The following is a 26,112-nucleotide window of genomic DNA, read 5'->3' as shown; positions in this document are numbered from 1 at the left end:
ATTATCTCCAGGGTGGGCTCACTCAATGTATAATGCCTCTGTTAAATATTCAATACCTAGCTATCAGAGGAGATACAGTGTGAAAGGTTAAGGAAATATATTAGTTGGAGGATTTATTTTATTTTATTTTATTTTATTTTGAGGAAACAATGGGAAAATGAAAGAGTTGCTTTAATCCTGTAATCTCTCTGTTAGCCATCAGCTTGGGGTACCCTTCATTTTGTTCAGTTGTCAGAGACATTAAGAGTCCTTCAGTGAGCTTTTCTTTTAAAATAAATACTGAATGACACATTTATAATTAGATCTCCCTGACCATTTAGGTTTGAGGGATATGAAATGTGGACATGACATGGAATTCCAACTCCTGATCTGGGTGTTAAGCAGCTTACACTTTCACTGTTGATTAGTGAATTGTAGAAAAGTTGACACAAAATATACCATGGGCACTGTTAGTCCAGATATTGCTGTGTCAATTATTCACTCTGAGCAGAAAGAGACAGAAACTCAGTTAATACTGTGAGCAATTCTAAAAGAAATCAGTCAGTTGTTTAAGTCATTGAAACTAGCCCTGCATTTTAAACAATGAGGTGCTGGTTCCTTTAGAATTTCTGATGCTGTGCCCCTGAATAGGCCATAGAGACCTCTGGTTTTTCTTACTATTTTTAAAAAATGGTTTAAGAAACCAATTTGAGGAAGGTGAGAAAATAGTGAGGATTGCACCTTTAATTTTCAGTGGGGAACTAAGGGCAGCAATGCAGCCAAAATATGAATTTTATCTTGCAGAAGAAAGGGGACATTTTTTATTACTTATTTTGGATTTTCCTGGCTTCATTAGCCAAAGATATATTTTTCCATAGAAGTATATCATAGCCCTCATATCTCAAAAGTCTGGGTATTTTCAGCATTGGGGGTTGAAGGGGGGTAATGGTGTTGAGTGCAGTTCTGATGATAAGGGAGGAAAAAAAACGGGTATACTCCCTACGCTTCTCTTTGATGAAAAGGGATAAATTTAAATTTAAAATAATACACAGCTTGAAGCCTCAACCCACCCAAAGCAGAATATTCACTAGATATTTCTAAAATGTATTTATACTATGGGGCATAACTAAGGGGAATTGTGTTTGAAAATCCACCAGTCCCTTTCATCTTCATCTTTGGAAGAGTATGGGCTATAGATTGACTTAAGATTTACATGAGTATGGAGGTGTTTAAATTTTAAAAAATCATGAGAGCTAAGAGATTTTGCTTAAGCATCATCAATGACATGGATGGTCTATGATGAGCTAGCTGAGAGAAAATAGCCAAAAAAGAGCAAACCAGTAAGTTTTGAGTTCATATCAGTGTTCTTCTCACCAAAATATTTAAATCAATTCAACATTAAGGATCTGCTATATGCAAGATTAAGTGATTTGCCCAAAGTCACAAAGGCAACCTTTGAAAACAAGAAATGGCAGAATGGTCTATGACATATATTTGTAGAGGTAATTTCTTCCACAAGGATTCTTAAATTTGGAATCTACAAACCCAAGGTTTTAGGACTACTCTGGATTTGGGAGAAGAAAAATACATCTTTATTTCTGCTAATTTCTAAAGGGGTTTATATTAAGGATACTTGCCAATGGAGTAACAAGTCCAAACAAGAAAAAAAAATATATATATATATTCAAGAATGGAGACTAGGAATGAAGTAATAAAACCAAAATAATCCTTACCCTCAAGGAGTTTCCATTTAGTGGGCAAGATAGATTAAGTGATCTCTACAATGTTGAGCATTTAGCATAGCAGGAAAGAACTATGTATACCAAAAATCATTTAGTCAAGGCTGTTCTTTTCTTGTATAGCAAACCAAGCATATTAGATAGAGAGAGCAAATACTAGTGAGTAATGATGATATTTACAGTCAAGTGGGTATTGTGAACCACATCACTATTTGTTTTAAAATATATTAAAATTCATATCCTGGTCTCTACAGCATTGATGAGCATCTAGGGTAGAAAGACAAATCTGTACACTAAAAAGCTGATTCAATTCCCAAGAAACTGAAATAAGAGCATTTAAAAAATACCTCCCTAATGAGGTCAATGATAGGTCAGGTGGATCTTAATTTTTACCCATTAATTAGGCTAAATGAAGCTGATTAGATGTACTTGTGTTGCCAACGACAGTTACTTGAAATGGCTTGAAATTAGCAGCCTTATTCCTTTGCATTTTAGAAGATGGATTTTTTTTTATTTTTTGTTGTTTTTTCTTGTTATTGAAGGATTTTTCAAACTTTATTTGCATTAACACTTAGGTGGATTAAGTTAGAAAAGAGGATTCCCTACTTCAAGGACTATATGACCTTACACATACACACACACACACACACACACACACGCAGATGTGTAGTATGGGATAATCTTGAATGTGAAGCACATGTTTCTTGACCTTTTTGTAAAAAAAAAAAAAAAAAAAAAAAAGCTAAACCTTTCCTAATAGACACAGCAACATCAAAATATTATGACTTCCCATCCTGCCAAAGCAAAGAAAAAGTGTAGACCATTAAAGAAAATTATCCTCCTGACATGTTGAGCAAGATCTTGGGTTTTTTTTTTCTTTTTTGGTATGAAGTATGCTTTGCATTCTATCTCTTGGTTCTGCCTAGGTGAGTCATGCAAGTACCCATTACTGCTGAAATCAAATTCTCCCATTTTTGCTCAGTTATAGCCTCTGCAGACTCTCAATAAAAAAGAACAGCCAATTTTAGTTCAGGTAAGTCTAAAACAATTTCCTAAAATTAGAATCTGTGTGGTAGTGTGAAAAAAGACTTCTATGTTTTGATTCAAAGGACCTGGATACAAAAGTGTTGGCTGTGTCTTGTTTTATGGTGTAACATAAGGCAAGTTGCTTAATCTCTTTTGATGTCACTCAGTCTCTCAGGATTTCAGTTTCTTCATCTGTAAAGTGGGAAGGAAAAAAAAAATTTGGTCTTGTTTACTTTCGTCATCTGTAAAATAAAGAGGTGACCTTTGAGATCACTTCTAGCTTTAATTCTAAAATGATAAAAACAGCACAGAAAATGCCTGTGTTTATGATTTTCTCAAGATCATGTATTCAGACACATGTTGTGTCTTTTTTGCACAGGTTGGTTGGCAGTTTTCTGAGACACACTGAAGTATGTTGGATCACTCTCAAGTACCTCAGTCCCTTTGCATAGTTTTAGAACTCAAAAAATTCACTCCCTAGACATTAATAAAGGACACTTTCTCATATTAGAGTCAATGTTCTTGCTCAGGAAATGGGAAGAATAACAGCTTAGAAGTAAAGGGACTTGGGTTCTAGTCTTGGCTCTTCTCAAACTTGGAGAAATTCCTTCAGCTTTCTGGGACTCAATTTCCTTATTCATAAAATGAGACATTTGTACTTAGTAGTTATGCGACCATAAATGAACAAGTAATTCAATCTCTCAGATCCTCATTTTTCCTCTCTGTAAAAACAAGGATAATAACTGCAGTTAATTGGTAATTGTCCTTTGTTCTCAAAGAGAATAAAATGATATCATTATGTTGGAATCAAGATACGGTGTGTCTGACTGTGGCTGATCAAACCAATATGAACTTAGAAGGCTCTATCATAGGTTTGGCACAAGTAGTCCATATAAACATCTGGAATAGTGATGTCCATAAATTTGTATGTCATATTTCTTTTGAGCTTACTATAACTGCTTTATTTAGAGAGCACAGCATCTTCTTTGATGTAGGCATACCACTCTGGATAGTTCTTTGGGATCTTTGGGTATCTTCCATGTCATGCAATCAATTCCAAAATTCATCAGAGAGATCTTAAAAGTGTCCTTGGATCATTTCTTCTGACCTCCATCAGAGTGCTTGATTTATGGGAGTCTTTTGAGCAAACATGTCTGACTTTGAACAATATGGCCAGCCCACCAGAGTTGTGCTCTCTACAGGAGAATTTGAATACTTGATAGTTTAAGTCAAGGAAGATCCTCAGTGTCCCTGAACCTTATCTTAGAAAGTAAATTTCAGAATGTTCCTAAGACAATTGAAATGGAAGCAATTCAGTGTCCCATCATGGTACTGGTAGACTATCCAGTTTCCACTGGTGCTCAAGATCTTTGGACTGGCAGACAGTCTCATGCTTCTTCTCTCCCAGCTTTCCTTTTGAAGCTTTTCAAACACTGAGCTAGCTCTGACAATTTGTTCATGTCATCACCTATGTGGAGTTCTTGGAAAGTGTACTGTCAATGTAAGTGAACTTATCTGGAGCATTTAATATTTCTCTATTTGTTGTAATTGATGGTTTCATGTATGGATGGCACGGTGCTAGATGGTGGAGAACTTCTGCTTCTTTGGTGTTAATCATTAGATCTCAATTAACATATATATATATATATTTTTTGGTTTTGCATCTCGGCTTCAGAGACTGTATTTGATGATGCATTCAATGCAGCCTTTGAATAATTGCAGCAATTGTACCTTGGATGGCTGTATTGTAGTGATCAAGTGAAATAAAGTCTGAAAATTTTAAAACACCATACAATATCAATATTATTAGTATTGCTGCCATTCTTATCCAGTAATGCTACCTTTGCTAAGACATATTTTGATAATTCTTTAAAAAAATTTTTTTCCAAAGAGAAATTGCATTGAGAGGAAGTATGAACCAAAGTAGGTGGGGTAAAGGTAGGGGGAAGTTGTTAATTTAAGAGAACACAGACTCATTTCTTGGCTCAGCCACTTGCTACCTGTGTCTTTCAACCTCTAAGGGCTTCCATTACCTTAGTTCTGAAATGAGAGGTAGGAGAGATGGGACTTTATGCTCTGTAAGGTCACTTCCAATTTTAAGGGATGATCTTAAGACCCTATAACTATATCTTTTCTAAAATTCTTCCAACTCTAACAATCTATAATTCTCTAATTCATACAAACTCCCAAGAGAAGTTAAGAAGAGGCCATAGATAGTACTTTGGTTTACTCTGGAGAAAACAACATATAACTCCTTTCCCCCACTAGCATTTACAATTTCAAGTCTCAAGTAACTTCACCAAGAATATCTTAAGAGAAAATCTCTGTTTATTACAGAAGTAATCTCTAGTGGAAGCAAGTAGAAAAGACCCTTAAGATTTTCCTTTAACATAGTATCCTGCAATACCATAAAGACATTGTTGTGTGATCTTAATTCAATAAAAAATATCATTTCAGTATCTATCACATCATTAGATCTTGATAAAACCTAAATGACAAAGAAAATTAAAATGATCTCTTCTTATTCTTATATAAAAATTAACTTTGAAACCATTTTTTCTATAGATTGGAAATCAAAAGACCTAGAATAGCTGAGGTTTCTCCTCTTGATTTTCCATAACATTGCATTCTATCTTTCTGTCCTCTTATTTCATATCCCCATAAAGACTGAGCAAAGCTCTCATTAATATGAATTGTATCTTACAAATCACATCAGTTAAAGTCAATTTTCCCCCAAATTTCAAATCCTTTCAGAACACAAAAAGGATGTCCGAAGAGCATACTTCCAAGAGAAATCGGGAACTTGAGACTTGGTTATTATGGTCAAATTGATCTCTCTTCTCTTCCCCTTCCAATTTACTTGTGTGTCACAATCATGCATAGTAAATCTCTGTAAAATTGACATAATCTAATCCTCATCATCAAAGAAGATGATGAAAACTGGAAAGTCACAAGGGAAAGAAGATAGAACTCAAAGTTTTTAAAAGTGAATGTTAAAATTTGTTGTTAAATATAATTGGGGAAAAATAAAACACTAATTAAAATTTAAAAATAACAAAGGAAATGGAAAAGCAAATTTAAAAGTATGTTTGTTGTGATCTCAAAAAAAAAAAAAAAAACCTTCAATGATAGGAGCTAATCAAATAGATATACAATATTGGCCAGTTAATGGCAAAAAGGATGAAAGAAATTGAATATCTGTAATCTTTTCAGAGATCTTTGGCTAACAGAGAGCATGCCAGATGTGTGATTAAGCTCTTTCTGTGGAAGATAATGTTAAGAGACACGAGTGAAATAGAACTGATATGTTAAATGGTCCAAAAATGTAGTGGTCCTGGTTATCTCCTTCTCAAAGAGCTTAATACCATGCTGTGGACAAAGAAGAGTAAATAGAAACAAGAGCGGCGCTGAAAGGAGACATAGATGATAGGATATGGAGGTTATCACTGATAAGTCATGTTGCCTTCCAACAAATGACAGAGAGCAGAAACAAGAACAGCAGCACAGTCGTGATAGAGTCTAAAAGGAAGAAAAAGAGCAAGCACATCAGAGTAGTGAAACAAAATTAAGCCACAGTATAATAAAATGTATTGGACAAATAGAGAACTGAAGGGTAAAAAGGAAGACAAGTATTGAAAGGGAACCACAGAAATAAGAACCAAAGAGCAAAAAACTCAAATCTTGATCCTTACTTAGAGCTTCATCTAAGATATCACAGTGACTCACTTGGATTGTGTATAACTAGGGATAGAAGTTCTAGTAAAAGTTGAGTTCATTTCCCACATGAGAGAGCCTAATCAAGATATTAGTATGAACTGAAAGGACTATATACATTCCAGATGAGGATGGAAGCCCAACAAAAAAGAAACAACCTTAGTTCTAGAGTGGTGTTCTTCAAAGTGGTAGAGTATTATATAATCAATTTAACTGTAGAAATTAAAAATATAGAATTCCTTAACTTTCATCTAAAAAAGAAATCAATTAAGTGTTAGTGATATTTAATATACAAATTGACAATGGTACCCAGAAGTCCTTCTGTTAGATGATCACTATTATATATGACAAAATTCCACAATATGGAGGGATTGACAGTGTCATTCTAACTTGTTTGCTTGCTTTCAGCATACTGAAACAGTATTTGTTTACATGTATATGTTTTTTTGTGGATTTATGAATTATATTGTCTAGTTTTAACTAAACTAACCCTAATCAAATGGACCAAACGGTATTCCTACAAAGAAATTTTGGATGGAAGGTAATACTAACAATGAATGCTTATTCAATTCTTTTTCAGTTTTATTATAGAATTGACACTTGCATCCATATTATCAGCTTTTCATCAAGCATACTAACAGGGGAATTTGGCACAGTGGATAGAGAGCCAGAAACCAGAAAGACCAGAGTTCAAATTTGACTTCAGATACTTATTAGCTGTATGACCCTGGGCAAGTCATTTAACCATGTTTGTCTGAGTTTCCTCATTTGTAACATGAACTGGAGAAAGACGTGGCAAACCACTCCAGTATTTTTCCCAAGAAAACTTCAAATAGTGTCACAGAGAGTTAGATATTGCTGAACAACAACAATCAACAGGGAAAAAATAATATTCATAAAATATAAGATTAGGAAGGGATTTCAGTAGACATCTTGTTTAACTTATATTTGAAAGAAATCTCTATGAAATATATATTTCAATTATAGCTGTCAAGAAATGTCAAGAATTTGAAATTATTATGATTAGCTGAAATATGAATTTATATCTTCCAGAATTAATGATAAATCTCATCCTAAATGTATTTGTGAGATGAAATATCAGCTTATAACAATTTGAAGACATTTTCTTAGCAAGACATTAAAAATGTTTTTTTCTTGCTGAAGTTGAAGTGTCAATTAGAATAACTTTCATATTTACACATTAAAAAGTTATGAAATGAATTTTTCTAAATTGTTTAAAACCTGCCAAATGAAGAATTTCAATGAATTTTAACTCATTTCTTAAAACTTTAAAATGACAACACCTTATTAGTTGACAAGAAAAAAGTGATTAACATCAAAGAAGTGGGAATTTACTGGTTGAATTTCCTTAAATATAAAAAAATCAGCATAATTTTTGTAGGGGATTGAAAAAATGAACAACATACCTTAAAAATGAGTACCATGTCAATGATAATCAATATTCCATCTTTTCCCTTTTGATCTATGGTTTCTTGTAAAGAATTTTTTTCAAATATCATAATCATCGAAATCATACATTGAAATGAATTAAACTTAGAGCCAGATTTTGTAATCACTATCACAAAATGAGAAACCAAGATTAAAAAAAAATAAACAAGCTTAGTTAGTCACACTGCTGTTACTAAAATCATTGCTAATATTTTAGTGAAAGCAAAGAGGTATATGTACTATTAATAAAATAAATCTTTTTAAAAACCCCTCACTTAATCTTTACCTCAGTTTTTGGATTGGTATTTGTATATTTATAGGGTACATGATATATCACTATGGAGGTACATGTACATCTTTTATAAATAAGTATTTACATATTGAGTAGATATGTTCAAATTTGAAGATTTCTTCTCCAGAGAATTCAATTTCTTTCAAAGGTAGGTGAGTAGTGTGGTAAATAGAATGCCCATTTTAGAGGCAGAATGGCATGAGTTCAAATCTGACCTCAGACACTTAGTAGTGGATGATCCTGAGCAAGTCACTTAACTTCTATCTGACTCAGTTTTCTCAATTGTAAAATAGGGATAGTAATAATAATAATACCCATATCCCAGAGTTGTTTGAGAATCTTGCATTATATATATATATATATATATATATATATATATATATATATATATATATATATATATATATATAAAGATTTCTTAGAGGCAACTTCGAATGAAAATAAAACAAGCCAAAGATTTTTGTTGCTATTGTTCTTGTTGAGTGATTTAAGTCATATCTAACTTTCTGTGATACCATTTGGGGTTTTCTTGGCAAAAATAGTAGAGTGGTTTGTTATTTCCTTCTTCAGTTCATTTTACAGAAGAGAAAACTGAAGTAAACAAAGTTAAGTGACTTGCCAAGAGTCACACAGCTAATAAATACATCTGAGGCCAGACTGAACTCATCAAGAAGATGAGCCTTCTTGATTCCAAGCCTGGTGGTCTATCCACTGCACCGAAAGCAAAGATTGGCCACCTACAATTTTCTCATATACTTAGAGTTTAGGATGATGTCACAGATTACACTTATTTATTTTCTCTTACTTTATTTGAATCTAAACATTAATGGCTAAAGATTTAATATAGCATTTTTATTGATGGTAATTATAAATCCAGAGCTGAAATGGACCTCAGAGATAATATTTTCCAACATTCCTTTTTTTTTTTTTGGCCAAAACAGATAAGTTTATTTATGAGAAGAGATACAGACAAAATGAAAAGGTAAAATAGACATCAAGGGTGGTAAATATGAAATAGATTCAGGAGAGCATATAACAATTCATAATAAAAAAAAAAACAAGTTCCCAAGAAATATTCACAATTAACCAGGAGAAAGGGAATACACCAGGAGGTAAGAGTATGCCATTGACTGGCAGGCTAAATCTTTAGAGGAATTTAGCATCTAGAGAGTTAGTTAGCTATAAAGAAGAAAGACATCATGAGGATAGGAGAGGAGAAGAAAGACACCCCCAAAGCAGAAATGAGGAAATATAGAAGTTAACTGACTTTCCCAGTTTTACACTGATGGTATCAGAGGGAAGATTTGATGTCAAGTCATCTGACCTCAGAGTCAGTATTCTTTCCTATTAAATATATAATAATCTGTAAAATACATAAAAGTTAACTAATAGAATAATATTCATAACAACATTTTCTGTACATAGTCTCTCCCGATCAAATGAGGTAGATTGGCAAACCACCCTTATTGAATGCCATCAGAGAGAAACTCAGGGTTAATTTTCCTGTGCATACCCTAAGAAAGATTATTAGTTGAGCTAATTAGAAAATATTCTCTCCAATTGCTGACTTGATTCAGTCTTTGTGTGATTGCTAGCCCACTGATGAGCTTTAGGAATGCTTATAAATGGAACTTGCTGAAATGTAATGAAGGCTGCTAAATGAAGAAGCAGGGATCACAGCACATGAAAAGTCTCCCAGATCTTCTGGATAAATAGCACAGACTCAGAAGCAAGTACTACTGGATAAATTTTCTTGTTGGTATATAAACTTGTATTAATTTGGCACCAACTTCCTAAAGAATGGGGAATTATTTTCTCTTAATTTACTGAGGGGCACTAAAATAATTAAGGAAATGCAACTTAAAGATGATATATGGGGACCAAATACAAAAAAGAAAATTAAATCTTTATTAGTGTCTACTGAACCAGGAGCTCCCCTACCTAAGGGAGCACATAAAAATATATGTATTTATTTAAAGCTCTTCTTTTTTTCATTATTTGGGAGCTTTTGCTCAAGTAATGATAAATAAGATATTATTTTTCCTATGAATTTCAAAAACTGTATCTCAATCCTAAACATTTTATATTCCTAGCTATTATAATAATGCATGGCCCGTAGTTGGTGCTTAATAAATGTTTATTGATTGACTGACTTTCTTAATCTTTTGAAATGTAGATTAGGGTGCATAATACTAGAGAATTTTTACAAATTGTGTAACCAGCCTGACATTGATACAATACCTAACATATACACACACACGCACACAGCCTTGTTCTTACTAATTTTATATAGAGTTCTCTGAAGTATGGTTATTCATTTCAGTAAAAATGGAGGATGTAATATGTTGGGGTTTTTTCATCTTTCTTCTGTTTGGACATTGGCATTCTCCATAATGCCCCACCCTCTGTCTCACTGATTTATGCTTTGGTGTCTGTGTTTAGCAATTCAATTGTTGAACAAAACTACCTTAACTGTGAAATTTATCATAAGATCTTACTAAGTTTAAGAAACAATGAAGACATCTCCCGTGAAGAAACCTTTAAGGATTCTGGGTTGGCAGAAAGATTCTCCAAATGACATTCATCGTACTAACTATATCTACCCAAGGCTCATGTGGAAAATATCGTCATTTGTAGAAGGAAAAAAAAGTTGATTCAACCATATACACTGAAAAAAAAATGAATGAAACACACACATTAGTCAGATTACAATCTTTAGTTGGACAGAAAGGAAGGATTCCTCTGTAAAAACTTGTACAGAAATTTCAGATGGACAATAAAAGGAAGAAGGTAGGACTGACTATTTGGAAGAGATAACACCATTGTATTTAGGAAGCAACACTGCATTTTCAACCATTCCACATGGTCTGCCACTGCATTCATACTTTTCCAGTGACATTACATGGCTTCGAATCATAGAAAACCAGGATGTCAGAAGAATCAAAATTTCAGCTGACTCAAAAGGAATTGTAAGAGGCATAGTTAAGTGAAACAGGCAGCTTGCATATTATCAAGTGCACACACACAAATGGTACAAAGAACATCAGGGATACATATACTTCTGAAATGAAGCCACCAGTTATATAATGAGTACAAATGACAATAGATAACAGACAGGCTCAGTGCTACCTAAGTGCCCTGGAGAATCATAGCAGGTCTCCAATAGATCCTTTTAGGAGGGTTTCTGGAAAGGCATGAATGAGAATTACAAAAAAAATTTTTTTTTTAAAAACAACAACAGGTTTTCTATCTAGAGATTATCCAAGACAATGAGATCCCTGATCCATATATAAAATCCAATTTTAAAGTCACTAAACTATCTTAATGCTTATCTTAGTAAGTCCCTCGTAATTGTAATGTAAATAAATCTAGTTGTATTTTGTTCAACAATTCCCCAAAATGCAATTTTTAATCTGTCAGTCATATGCTCAGTTACATTACCTTCTGACTACTACACTTAAGCAAATTTCTCCTCCCTGGCTTTTAAGGTCTTCTATGATCTGGCTTTATCTTGTTGATCTAGTCTTCTTTTTTGATTCTTTCTCTTTCTAAGCCTTCTTCTTTAACTATGAGAAGTTCTCATTATCATCTACACAAATAAAAATCATCTCTAATCCAGATTTTCATGTATACTATTCTACCATATTGGAAAATCTTCTTTTTCCTCTCTGAATAACTGAAATCTTGCCCAATACCCAAGACCCAGATAAATTTCTACTTCTCTATAAAGTTGTCCTGAATCCTTTTGCTTATAATGATCCCTTTTTTTTCTGAATGTTTATGGGGCTTAGATTCTTTATTTGTGTACCCCTATACTTTTGCTTATATTTTCTTTTATAATGATCTTGTTCTCTCTTTTTTACTACTTCATTCCCTTGGCTAGACTGCAGCCAACTTGAGGACAAGGGATTGTACATCTTTTGTTTCGGACCTAGCACAGAGCCAGGCACATAGCAGGTGCTCAACAAACACCTGCTTCTTGGGATTGATAGAAGGCTTTCTGGTGGTATTTGTTTACCTACATTTACACAGAAGATTCTTCATGAAATGCTTGACCAAGGAGGATCACTAAACAATTCAATCACAACCAATCACTCCATCCTTAGGATGAAAGCAGGAGCTGTCTCATTACATACCAATTTACAGCTCCCAGCCACGAGTCAGGCCATTGCAAGTCATTTCTCTCTTGCAAGTTTTAACATATCTTCCTTTCGTCACTCTCACTAAGGCAGAGGAAGTTATTCTGAGCACGTGGTCTGCTTTCACAAATAATTTCTATGGAAAACAGCAGTCAGACAGTAATACAGGCCCAAGGTGACCTCATTACTGAAATTTGTTCTAGTTGTCATTAGACATATCACACTGTGTCACTCAAAATGGGAAAGAAATAAAAGATACTGACATATAGCACCAGTGATTAGAGATGAAAAATACTGTTCTACTATAAGGATCCCTTGGTGGGAAAGGAATATGTATAGTGTTTAAGACTCAATCACCCCTAAGATCTGTCACTGCTAGCTTTAAGGTTCTACCCTTTTTTACTTGTTAATTTTTCTTTCTGGTAAATGACAGCATCTTTTCTTCTATGTACTGCAAAGCCAACCCTGTCCAGTGAACAGCTGTCTCCAGGGAAGCAACCATTGTTTACAAAATGCTGAAGAGGAAGAAAAACAAGCAAACAAGCTGGACAGCATCCCTCATTAATCTGAGTATGATGCCTATTCAATTTTGATAGCACTCATTCCAAACATCTCCTTTTTAGATAAGGTACATGCTTAAGGGTAGGGTATATTCAGTCTATGTGTAGCAATTCCACCTACCATTGACCAAGGAATTATAGGAAGATAAGGGAGAGAGTTGTTTAAATAAGTTCCAGGACCCTTGTCCAGAAAAATAAATATTATATTCTGTGATGGTAAAGGAACTTTCAGGTGAGAGCTCAGAATTATCCCCAATGTCCCTCTGAGTCCATTGGGAGAAGAGAAGAGGCACTAAAGAGTAAACCTGGGCAAATGCTATCCTAACCTTCAAGCTGGTAAATATAAACCAGTGAACTGAACAGTGGATTACAGAACCAATCATTGAAAAAAAATGTGACAATCATTAAGTGTAATTATCGATTTGATAAAAAAAAAAAAGCTATACAAAATTGGGGCTAAAAGTACTATTAGATGGATTCATAGCTAATTGAATAACCTCTGTTAAAAAAAATTGATTAATAACATATCGATAGCAAACTGGAGTATTGTTCCCTACTAGTGGGTCATAGGGCTGTTGTTTTCTATAAATATTTTAGGTAAAAATATGAAAAATTTTAGGAAAATAAAACTGAGAGAGGATGGTGAATATTATCACTTTCATTACTTTAATAGGCTGAAATGCTGTTCTATAAGACAGGTGTCAAACATGTGGCCTGAGGCCAGCATGTGGCTCACAACACTCCTGAGTACAACCATATTAAAATATAACTGAGAAATAGTTAACGAAATAAACAAAACTGCAGTAAAACACAGATAACATTAAAATGTGCTTTTCTTAATCAAGGGATTCTTAATATATGATTTTGTGCTCTAGCCCATATTTATTTGGGTTTGATACCACTAGTTCACAGCAAAGAGATAAATTTAAAGACCAAATTTTAGGTTTAAAAAATCAATTGCTTAAATATGGTATAAATATTAAACAAGTCTAGATGATTTAATTTATTATAATCTTTATATAAATCAACAAGTTTTGGTGACTGCTAAAATATGACTAATGAAATCCAAGCTACATTCGTAGAAAAGGATGTAATTATTCTATTCTATACTGTGTCGATCATATTACATTTTAATAGGGTCATCGATGAAGGGTATTCAGAAGGAAAGATGATTGGAATAGAATATAATCCAGAAATTTTATCATGTGAAAATCAGAAGACATTTAGACCATATAGAAAATGTCTAGAAGAATGCAGGATAGCCTTGTACAAATGTGTGAAGGACAGTCATGTGAAAGAGCGTTGACTAATTCTTTGCTTTTTTAGAGGGTGGAACAAGGGCCAATAGGAGAAGTTACAGGGAAGAAATTTTTGCCTGAGCGAAAGAAAACTTTTTTTTTTAACAGCCAGAATTGTCTATAATGATGAGTGACATAGATTCTTCTGCCTTATTAGGTAAATACATTCAGATTTAAATGTAATTCAAATTCTATTCTATTCTATTCAACATGGTGGAAAGGGCAATGATGAGCTGATTTTCATCATTTTCTGTGGACCCTGGCTTAATCCTATATAGGACACTCTAATTTATTATCCTGAGGTTTGGGGATTTAAAAAGAAAAGGTTTACAATACAGTATAGACATATCTCAGAATCTAGAATGACATCACCATTGTAAACTGTCATTTTTTTTTTTAGATTTTGTATTTAAAGGCTAGGCTAATACTATTCAAATCAGAGGACAATAAGAAGATTCTGGGACAATGGAAGGATGTATCAGGGAAGGGATCCAGCAGAAGGTATTCTCTGTGGGAATGTTTTAATGTCCAGAATAGCAATAAGGCAGTTATAAGTTCAGCCACTATTTTTCATTTATCAAAAGTATAGGCCCCCAATTCTACCTCTTAAAAATCTATGAAACTTTTTATAGGAAGATGTCTGGGCCTGACCACTGTTTCTAACTATTCTGAGTATGATATTTAATTAGTTTCAACCGTTCTTTTTTCAAGCCCACACTCATTGTAGACATCGGTCCTACTCAGAGCTAAAATTAGGCAGAGAAGTCCAACACAGCAAAAATGGTTAAAATACCATTAGTCACAAACATGAGAGAAAAAGCAAATATGAGTTCACTTTTATTATCTTCTCCGTGGTTTCCTGTTCCAAGCTTCTCTGGATAAGTCAAATCTATTTTTCTTTTCTTTTCTTTTTTTTTTTTTTTGATGGAACAGAAAGTAAGTTATTTAGATTGAATGAGTGACGAGGGGTAAGAGTAGTATGAGATAAATTAATATTAAAAGATATGTTTGAGATCTGATTAATCTTTAACAAAGTGGTATTTCTACATGTCATATATTTCTTTATAACCTGTACTACTATATTATAATGCTTTTTATTTTTTTCTTTATTTTTTTTAATTTAATAACTTTTATTGACAGAACCCATGCCAGGGTAATTTTTTACAACATTATCCCTTGCATTCACTTCTGTTCTGATTTTTCCCCTCCCTCCCTCCGCCCCCTCCCCCAGATGGCAAGCAGTCCTATACATGTTAAATATGCCATAGTATATCCTAGATACAACATACAACCAAACAGTTCTCTTGTTGCAAAGGGAGAATTGGATTCAGAAGGTATAAATAACCCGGGAAGAAAAACAAAAATGCAAGCAGTTTATATTCATTTCCCAGTGTTCTTTCTTTGGGTGTAGCTGCTTCTGTCCATCAATGATCAATTGAAACTGAGTTAGATCTCTTTATCGAAGAAATCCACTTCCATCAGAATACATCCTCATACAGTATCGTTGTCGAGGTATATAATGATCTCCTGGTTCTGTTCATTTCACTTAGCATCAGTTCATGTAAGTCTCGCCAGTCCTCTCTGTATTCATCCTGCTGGTCATTTCTTATAGAACAATAATATTCCATAACATTCATATACCACAATTTACTCAACCATTCTCCAATCAATGGGCCTCCATTCATTTTCTAATTTCTAGCCACTACAAACAGGGCTGCCACAAATATTTTGGCACATACTGGTCCCTTTCCCTTCTTTAGTATCTCTTTGGGATATAAGCCCAATAGAAACACTGCTGGATCAAAAGGTATGCACAGTTTGATAACTTTTTGAGCATAGTTCCAAATTGCTCTCCAAATGGCTGGATGTGTTCACAATTCCACCAACAATGTATTAGTGATCCTGTTTTCCCACATCCCCTCCAACATTCCACATTATCTTTCCCTGTCATTCTAGCCAATCTGACAGGTGTGTAGTGGTATCTCAGAGTTGTCTTAATTTGTATTTCTCTGATTAATAATGCAAATCTATTTTTCTTAGCACTTTTGCTTCCCTATTACTATATAAAAAAGGTGTTCCAATTCTGACAGTATCTAAAAGACCCACCATTATTATAGGTTTGTAGAACAATCTCAAGATAATGGTTTCTATACCTTGTCATATCAATTGTACCTTATAAAGTCTGTTATAATAAAAAGGTCAGTAGGCATTCCAAAAAATCTGGATTTGAGTCCTCAATTTATCAATCCATCATCTGTGTGATTCTGGACAGAATCATTAACCAGCGTTTATATACCAATATAAACTACTTGACATATATTATCTCATTTTAATTCTTACAACAACTGTGATAAGTAGGTGCTACTACTATTTCCATTTTACAGATGAGGAAACTGAGGCAAACAGATTAGCAGACTTTTACAGTTAATTTTTACAGTTATTCATATTTTCCCTATCATGCCTATATTTCTTGAGCCAAAATATTCCCTTCCTTCCAATGATTCTAGGCCAAGAAATGATTCCTACCATAAAGAAAAGGAATATTCCAAAGCTATTGTATAGCTGCTAATTCCCAGGAGATTTGGAAATTTAATATAAAACCAAAGAAATCTCTATGTCCTCATCATAAGCATAATGCCAGGCATATAGTAAGTGCTCAATAAATATTTGTTAACTGAAAAACTTCATATGTATTCTGCTCCTGAGATTTGCTTTTTCAAGAAAATAAATCCACTGCCTTCCAGAATTGCAGAGTAAAAAATAAGCTTGGTAACCCTGAGCAAACTAATCTCACAGGGTTATTTTTCCAGAGTGCCTCTTAAAAGTGGTTACTACGATACACTTGTTTGAAAATTTCATTTTAGAGACACGAAAATTTTCCACCTAGCATTTTTTTTAACATTCTTTATCTGTTATGAGGTTTGTATACCAAAGAGAACAAAGGAAAAGGAAAAGGATCCTGTGTACAAAAATGTTCATAGCAGCTCTTTTTATAGTGGCAAAGACTTGGAAATTGAGGAGATGCTCCTCAATTAGGGAGTAAATGAACAAGTTATACTATATGATTGGGATGGAGTACTATTGTGTTATGAGAAATGTATTTTCAGAAAAACTTGGGAAGATATATAACAACAAACGCCAAGTGAAGTGAACAGAACCAGGAGAACAAACTATACAGTTAACAGCAATATTGTAATGATAATTAACTATGAAAGACTTAACTCTGATCAATAAAACAGCAGTTCCAAGATCTATAATGGAAAATGTTACCCACCTTTAGAAAAGAATTGATGAACTGAGTGCAAATTGAAGCATGCTTCAATAAAGAAAGAGATTTCTTTAGTTTTCTTTCTTTCTTTCTTTTTTGCAACATAACTAATACAGAAATGTTTTTCATTACCTCATATCTATAATTGCTAGTCTCCTCAGTGGATCATGGAAGAATTATCAGAAGGGAAAGAATTTGAAACTCAAAATATGAAAATATATGTTAAAAATGTGGTACAACCACATCGACATATTTAATAAGGATATTGTTTCAGTGTTTCAAAATACTGTCCAGCACTAAAACACCAGGATTTAGGGCTGGAGGGCCTTAGAGATTATTCATCCAACTTATTTAGAGGAGGAACTGAGGCCCAGAAACTTGTTCAAAGTCTCCTTACCTAAACAAAATTCAAATTAGTTGATCCCCAATTCAATATTCTTTCTCTTGCCTCCCTCAAACCAGGTTTTCTAAATAAAAACTGAATGATTTGGTGCTTTAGCAAGAGAAAACTTGGTTATTCTCCCCATTTTTCCTTTTTAATAGTCCTGAACTCTATTGATGAAACCAAAGGCCAATATTGGTTAGCCCAAGTCATTTGAAATAAAAATCTGCGGCATACCTATCACCTTAAACTCCTTCATAGCTTATTCATTAAGTGCTTGTATATTAAGTTTACTCAATTAAACCAATTAAAACCTCTGGGATTAAACCACATGCAAACCAGCAAATTTGAATTTTGGCCTTGAGCAATATTCCTTCTGCAGACAGGGCACTCCCCACAGTTTTGAACATGCTGACAGACTACATAAACCAAACTTTCTGAAGAACCAAAGATTAGAATTCAAATAATCCAATGATAATGATTAGAGACATTCTAAATAAAAAAAAAACATAAAGTGCTGGAGAGTTTATCTAAAGATGTTGATCCAAGGTGACCTTTAACAGAATATAAATTGTGTTTCATAACAGCAAACATGGAAGGGGAAAATTAAGAATAAAAAAGAGGGTGGGAGAAGAGAAGCAGGATTTAAAAAATATGTAATCATTCTGGTACAGAAAATTTTAATTTCCATTTTTGAAATTTCATTCTGAAATTCTTGAGGCTAGAATGATAAAAACCTCAACCAAAATTTAATTTATATGGTATCCAACCTTAGCAGAGTGCCAGGAATGTGGCAAGTATTTACTAAATTCTTAATGATTTGAAGACTTCTAGGATGTTGACCTACATAAATTCTTGTGATTCTCTTGATAGCCTTATCATATAAATACCATGCCCTCATTATGACTCATTATGCATCATAGATGAGGAAACAGAAGTAGAGTGATGAAATGACTTAATCAGGGAAATACATTTGGGAAGATTTTGAGTCAAGACTTGAACATACAATCTTTGATTCCAAAAATAGTACTCTTTCTACTCTATTACAATGTCTCCAAAAAGGACCATTTATATGGCCAAAATGCAAATTGGATAAGGTGATTTAATTTTCTGGGGCTACATATAAGATCTGGGGAAGGATAATATCATTTTATTATGAGTCATGAAATATTCTCTCAATTCAAAATTGGTCCTTTTTTCAGAATTGGTCCCTTTTTGATGTTTTTTCATTCTATCCAGAAACATTTTTTTTTTCATGAGCCTAATGTCAATGTATGGTCACCACCCATATGATTTCATAAAACCAGGGAAGGTCCTCTGGTTAGAAAAATATCAATTATATATTTCTGAAGCATGAAATTTTAGCATTATATATTCTGATAGAGCTAGAGGTGCCATGGAAAACCATAGTCTTTGGATATTAAAACTAAGAATGACTCAAATGGCAGGAAACAATAAAATGTTGTGTGAGTTGAATGCAATACATTTCCAATGAAGAATTGCTTGGGAGGAAGAGTTTAAGATCCTCAGTGAAATATATTTTGTTATTCAGTCATGTCAGTCTTTCCTGGCTCTTTATGATTCCAATTAAGATTTTTTTTTTTTGTAAAGATACTACAGTGGCTTACCATTTTCTTCTTGCTCATTTTTCAAATAAGCAAATTGAGACAAATTGGATTAAATGACTTTCTCTGGTCACAAAGCTAAGTGTCCGAAGCCACATTTGAACTCAAGTCTTACTGATTTCAGGCTGATACTCTATCCTCTGGGCTATCTATATGCAAAAAAAAAATGGACTAGTCACCTTGATGAAAATGAAAAGTAATCAGTGGAATAAGCAATGAACAGATGCAACTAATGAAGGATGCACTGCTCTAGTATTCATAAAATGTCAAAAGATCTAAAGAAAGGCCTCTCAAATTTTGGTGGATTACTTATAAAAAGAACTCTAGTAAGGCACAGATGAGAACTGCTCAGGATTGAATGGCATGATTGAGTTTAGACCTGATAGAGAGGATACCCAATCCATGAATTCACTGCTTTTGGGGAAGGCATTATTTCCTATAAAAATAAATATATATATATATATATATATAATATTATAATTATTGTAATATAGGACATCATTTATATATATATACATATATTATATATATTACTTGGGAATAATATCCTACATTACAATAATTATAATATATGAAAGTAAGTGATTAGATCCTTTCCTGCTTGACAATTATGTATGGATAGTTTTGAAAGGAGAGACAGAGACAGAGACAGAGAGAGATGAAAATAGAGAAGACAGAGATAGACAATAAGAGACAGACAGACAGGAGGGGACATAGACAGGGATGGAGAGACAAAGGCAGGCAGAGACAGTGAGAGACATATGGAGAGTGAAACAGAGAAAGTTTCAGAATTATAGGGCAGAATTTTGGGAGAATAGGTCTGGGCAAGGAACACTGAGCCACTATGGGGAAAGGGAACACTAAAAAGGATAGTGACTTCCCAATTTTTGTAGGCGCTCCCTATGAGCATGAGAACATTATAGGGGGTAAACAAAGGAGTCCTCAGCTAGGAAGTTTTTATTTGTTAAATATAGAAAAAACAAAGACAACCATTTGCAATATGAGGAACAAAAGTTAATTGCTCAGCATATATTTATTAAATACCTGGTTTTTGCCTGGAGTGTATTAAGTACTAGTAATTAAAATAAAGGTAAAAGTGTGGTTTCTGCTCTCAAGGAGCTCATATTCTAATGGGACAGAGAACTTCTAAGATTCTTTGATCTTTCTATGTGTAGAGAATGTGTCCCTTCTTTACATTCACCTCTTGCAATCCTGAATTTCCTTTAAAGTTCAGTTCAGGGACGATCTACAGCAGGCATTTTTTTTGTATCCTCCAACCTATTAGCTCTTTCCAAAAATTATTTTGTATTAACTTCTTAGAGATTTTGCATTTACTTACCTATATAGCATTTCCCTAGCAGATTGTAAGTTCATTAAAGGCATAAACTGTTTTTAAAATTTGGGGGTTTATATCCCCAGAACCAAGAACATTATATGGTATCCTAAAAACCATACCTGTGATATGGTCATCAATATAGAGTGCTCTGACTTGATGAAGAACTGCCCCTACCAAGAGAGATGAGGCCCTCCACTTCCATTCTCTCAATATCTTCTCCAGGAAGCTAATTCAATACAATCCAATAAACATTTTTTAGGAGGCAGGCATTTGTGCTAATTTCTAGGCATACCAATAAGGAAAAAAAAAAAAAAAAACCTCAAAAAGCTTCCAATCAATGAGAAAAGATTATATAGAAAAGGAAATTGAAAAGGCAGGTGAGACCACTTGGAGGACCTGTGTTTGGGGAGTCATGGTGTTGCATGGAGTTGAAAACCAGTCTAGCTGCTGATGGAAAATAGAGAATTCCCTGGATAGTTCAGATCTAAGCCCTCAAGAAAGGAAGACTTTGCGAGTTAATTATTTCTATTTTCCAATCTCCCTTCTTTCTTGAATTCCACCGGACTCTCCCACCCCACTATCACCCTCCTCACTCAGAAGAGAGAAACAACTAAGGAAATTGGGATGGTACTGAGCATCAAAAATCAAATCAGTCAGCATGGTGATGAGATTTCAGCTTGTCAAAATGGCTTGTCAAAGGTTGAATGGGTGAAAAGGACTTGACTCTAGGTCTTTCTGACAGACCAATGCCCTGTCCACATTGTCTCTCCTTGAACATATGAGGAGCCTAATAAATGCTTATTGAATTAAAATGAAGCATTTACTTTGCTACTTTGCTTTTCTAAAACTTATGACTTGGCAGTAGGCTGACACTCCTCTCCTACCCTACTCACCATTAGTCAAGGAAGAAAATTGCTTCTGCAGTTTAGTGTCAAAAGGAGAAGTGTATTGTGTCTTCCCCTTGACACTTAAAACTATTCTTTTACAGAAAAGAATGAAAGATCGAAAGGAAAAAACTAAAGTATTGTTGCATTTCCTAATAAAATACCTCTTTCCCCATGAAAAAATGCAAGTCATTCTTACAACAAAATCGCAGAAAGGTTTTTTCTTAAATAGTTACATGCAAAAAAAAAATGGAAAAGACCAAAGATTAATATTAATAAGAACCTGGCAAACAGAAAGGAATTCTAACATAAATAATGTATCAATGCTGCACACAGAATATCTGGGGGAAAAACTTCAACTCTCAAAAAGTTTAACAAATCTTAAATTTGATCCAGGGCCAATTGTCTCTAAAACAGATTTCCATAGCTTCTAAAACTAAACAAACCCCTTAAGTAACCAGAAGTAATCTCTTATCTGTAGATAATAGACATGTAGGGTCCAGTGTCATCATATTACTCATGGTCCATACTCATTGGTATCATTGGTATCAAAGAATGAAGGGCAGCTAGTTGGTGTGATAGATAGAGCACTGGGTCTGGAGTCAGGAAGATTCATTTTCCTGAGTTGAAATCCAGTCTTAGATACTTATTAGTCACTTAATCCTGTTTGCATCAATTTCCTCATCTGCAAAATATGCTGAAGAGCACATTCTATTATCTTTGTCAAGAAAACCAAAACATGACTCAATGACCAATCACACTATAGAATGAATGGATCCTGCTTGCTCTAACTTCGTATTCTGTATGGTAAATGGTATCCAATAGTCTTTAACTGGGTTTTCATTGCTCCTCTTCTATATTTTTCTTTCTCTCTGTGATAGACATAGAGGTAAATGTGTCTTGGAGGTACCATGGAGTTAAAAATCAAGCCTTAAGGGAGGAAAAAAAGACAAGATTACAAGATTCCCCAAAGATTATGTATAATTTGCCTCTAACTTTCACTTCAGGTTTTGAGGAAGAGAGAAGGAAAATGAGGAGAGAAAATGAAGGGAGAAGAAAAGGAAAGTTGGTAGCAGGAGGGCTTATATACAAATGAGGCTTAAAAAGTCATTAGCTCCAAAATATTTCTTATGCATGCACACATTCATTCAACTATTGATTAAAAGCAAAACACAGACAAAAGCATGGATGAGCAAAGATGATTAAGAAATGGTTCCTATTTTTGTGGAGCATTCTCACAGGAGTTATTTAACATACAGAAAGAAGCAATGTTGTTTTTGAGTCACTTTAGTCTTGTTCGACTCTTCATGATCCCATCAGGGCAATTAGGCATTAGTTTGCAAATACTGTGCAGAAGATATACTGTCATAGCTCTCATGATCTAACAAAAAGGACATTGGACTACAGGTCAAAATACTACATCAAAATCCCATTCTACCATTATCTTACAGTATGCTCTAGGTCACATCCCCTCACTTCTCTGGGTTTCAGTTTTCTTAGGTGAATGAGAAAGGAGATGGATGAGAGCAATAATGTCAGATACACAGCCAACAGGCCATACTGCTTGCAATACTCCCAAGTGTTATTGGAAACAGATTAAAATATAACTGGGGAATACTTAATAAAGTAGATTAAAACACAACAGAAAACAGATAATGTTAATATTTAGTTTTCTACATCATCATGTGGCCTACAGGGATCCTTAGATTTAGCTGAGTGATACATTTCTATTTGAGTCTGGCACCAATGAACTAGATCTTTAAAGCTTATTTACTTCTAAAGTCATATATTTACTATGCTAATGAGTTGATGAAAATCATTTTAAATGCATTGAGTTATATAAGGTCCAACAAAAAACTTTTAAAATTTGTCATGATGCTTCACAATTTTAGTAGTATGGTATATAAAGGGATAATTGGCCAAATTCCAAAACAATCTCTTACAGGAAACCTTTTCTGATCTTTTCCCCATCCTCAACACTAAGATTCCCCCCCTCGCCCTCTATCTCAAATAGCACCTGGCACTTTGTTCATTTTAAAGACATTACCATGCATTTATTATGTATTAGAGGTTTGTTTATGTCATTTCTCTCAACTAGACTGAAAACTCCATGAGAGAATGGACTATAATCTTATTTAAACTTTAAATTTCCCTTTGAGTAGGCATCCAGTAAATAAACATATTTGCTAAATTGCATTGAGTTGACTGACTCAGTGCCAAAGAGTGATGATATGGATTAGACAAAGGAACCTATGAGCCGATGAGTAAGGAATATTTTTTTTTTAAATTACAGCATGATTGTGTTGTGCAAATTATATCACTCCCCAAACTTTCACTTAATGACAAACTTCTTTAGATATGAAAACCTCTTTTCTTCTTGATACAAAGCTGAGTTTCAGTTGTACAAAAAGTACTGAATCATTCCCTTTCTGTGAAAAATTCTTTCAAAAGAATGAGATGATAGCAAAAAGGCTTCTTGCATGAAACTTGTCTAGGAAGGAGCAGGATAATTTGCATGATTTGTGAATCCAATTATTCTTCCCTTCAAAGCAGGAAAAATAGCAATGGCTATTCTCCCCTTCAATTTGCCATATCCTTCTGCACCCATTGATTGTGGCTTCAACCTGAGCTAGAGATACATACCAACTACCTTTCCAGGGCTTAGGATATTGAAAGAACTTGGGGATATGATTGCTGAACCATTGTTGATGATTTCTGAAGAACAGTGAGGAATGAAAATAAATGAGTTGCTTCAGAGTGAGAGCCAAATGGTTCATTTTTTATTTACTATTTTCCCCCAGTTACATGTAAAAACAACTTAAAGTTTCTTTTTCTTCAAATTTTGAGTTGCAAATTCTTTTCCTTCCTGTACCCCACTATTGAGAAGGCAAGCAATTTGACCTAGGTTATTCATGTGTAATCATGTAAAACATATTTCTATGTAAGTTATTCTATGAAAGAAAACACAGACTAAAAATCCAAGAAAAACAAAGTAAAACAAAATATCTTTGATCTGCATTTCGATTCTACCAGTTCTTTCTCTATGGATTTACCTTTCATCATAAATCCTACAGAATTTCTTGGACATTGCTAAGAACAGCTAAGTTATTCACAGAAGATCATTACACAATATTTCTGTTACTGTATACAATGTTTTTCTGGTTCTGACAATTTCACTTTGCATAAATTCATGTAAGTTTTTCCATGTTTTTTTTCCGAGAACATCATGTTCAACATTTCTTAAAGCACAATAGTATTTCATTGCAATTATATACAACAACTTGTCCAGCCATTCCTCAATTGATGGACATCCCCTCAATTTCCAGTTTTTGCTACTACTAACAGAATTGCTATAAATATTTTTGCAGACAGAGGTCTTTTTCTTGTTTGTTTTTATCTCTTTGGGATATAACTCACTAGAGGTATTGCTTGATCAAAGGCTTTTATAGCCCCTTGGGCATAACCTGTACAAACTTTCATCAATACCATAATTTTAATTTTACCCCAACTCCAGTAACATTAGTCATTGTCCTTTGTTGTCATAAGGGCCAATCTGACAGTTCTAAGGTAGTAGCTCAGAGATGTTTTATTTGCATTTTTCTCATCAATAGTGATTTAGAGAGTTTTTTTTTTTTCATATGAGCATAGATAGCTTTGACTTCTTCATCTGGAAACTACTTGTTTATATTCTTTGACCATTTATTAATTGAGGAATGACTCTTCTATAAATTAGACTCAGTTTTTTATATATTTGAGAAATGAGATCTTTGTCAGAAAAACTCATTGTAAAAATGAGTTTTTTCCACAATAATGATGACTATGTTTTCCCTCCATCCTATTTCTCTCCATATATCATATTTTCTCTTCTTTTATCCTGTCCATTCTCAAAAGTGTTTTGGTTCTGACATCCCTTCTATCAATACCCTGTTCCCTTTAAATCTCCTTCCCTTCCTACTTTCCTGTATGACAAGGTAAATTTCTATATCCAACTATGTATACTATTCCTTCTCTGAGCCAATTCTGATAAAAGTAAGATTTGTATGCTTTCCTTTTAGGCCTTTGTTATGTCAGATAATTTATCCCATTCTCTCTCTCCCTTTCCTCCTTTCCCAGTGCATTCTTTTTTTTCCCATCCCTTAATTTAATTTTTTTAGATAATCATACCATCACATTCAAATCACATTTCTGCTTTCTGTCTATGTCTATACTTCTTCTAACTGGCCTAATAATAAAGAAAATTTTTAGGAATTGTAAATATCATTTTCTGATTCAGGTATATAAACAATCTAATCTTTTCACTCCTGAGGCCTGCTCTTGTGTCCAAGTCTATGCTGGTGAGACTTGCATTGGTTTGTGTTCCACTCTCATCCAGGTGCAAAAGATCTTTCCCATCAATCTTCTAAGTTGTCTTGAGCTGACTT

General features: G+C 33.9%; 1 protein-coding gene across 1 annotated transcript in view; it reads right to left on the bottom strand.

The window, feature by feature from the left end:
• PTPRN2 (protein tyrosine phosphatase receptor type N2) overlaps positions 1-26,112 on the bottom strand; it is a 1,504,085-nt gene that overhangs the window by 595,901 nt on the left and 882,072 nt on the right. The gene's annotated exons all lie outside the window — the stretch shown is intronic.

This window comes from Antechinus flavipes, chromosome 5, assembly GCF_016432865.1.
Source record: "Antechinus flavipes isolate AdamAnt ecotype Samford, QLD, Australia chromosome 5, AdamAnt_v2, whole genome shotgun sequence".
Taxonomy (NCBI): domain Eukaryota; kingdom Metazoa; phylum Chordata; class Mammalia; order Dasyuromorphia; family Dasyuridae; genus Antechinus; species Antechinus flavipes.
This window is presented reverse-complemented; position numbering and strand designations above follow the sequence as displayed.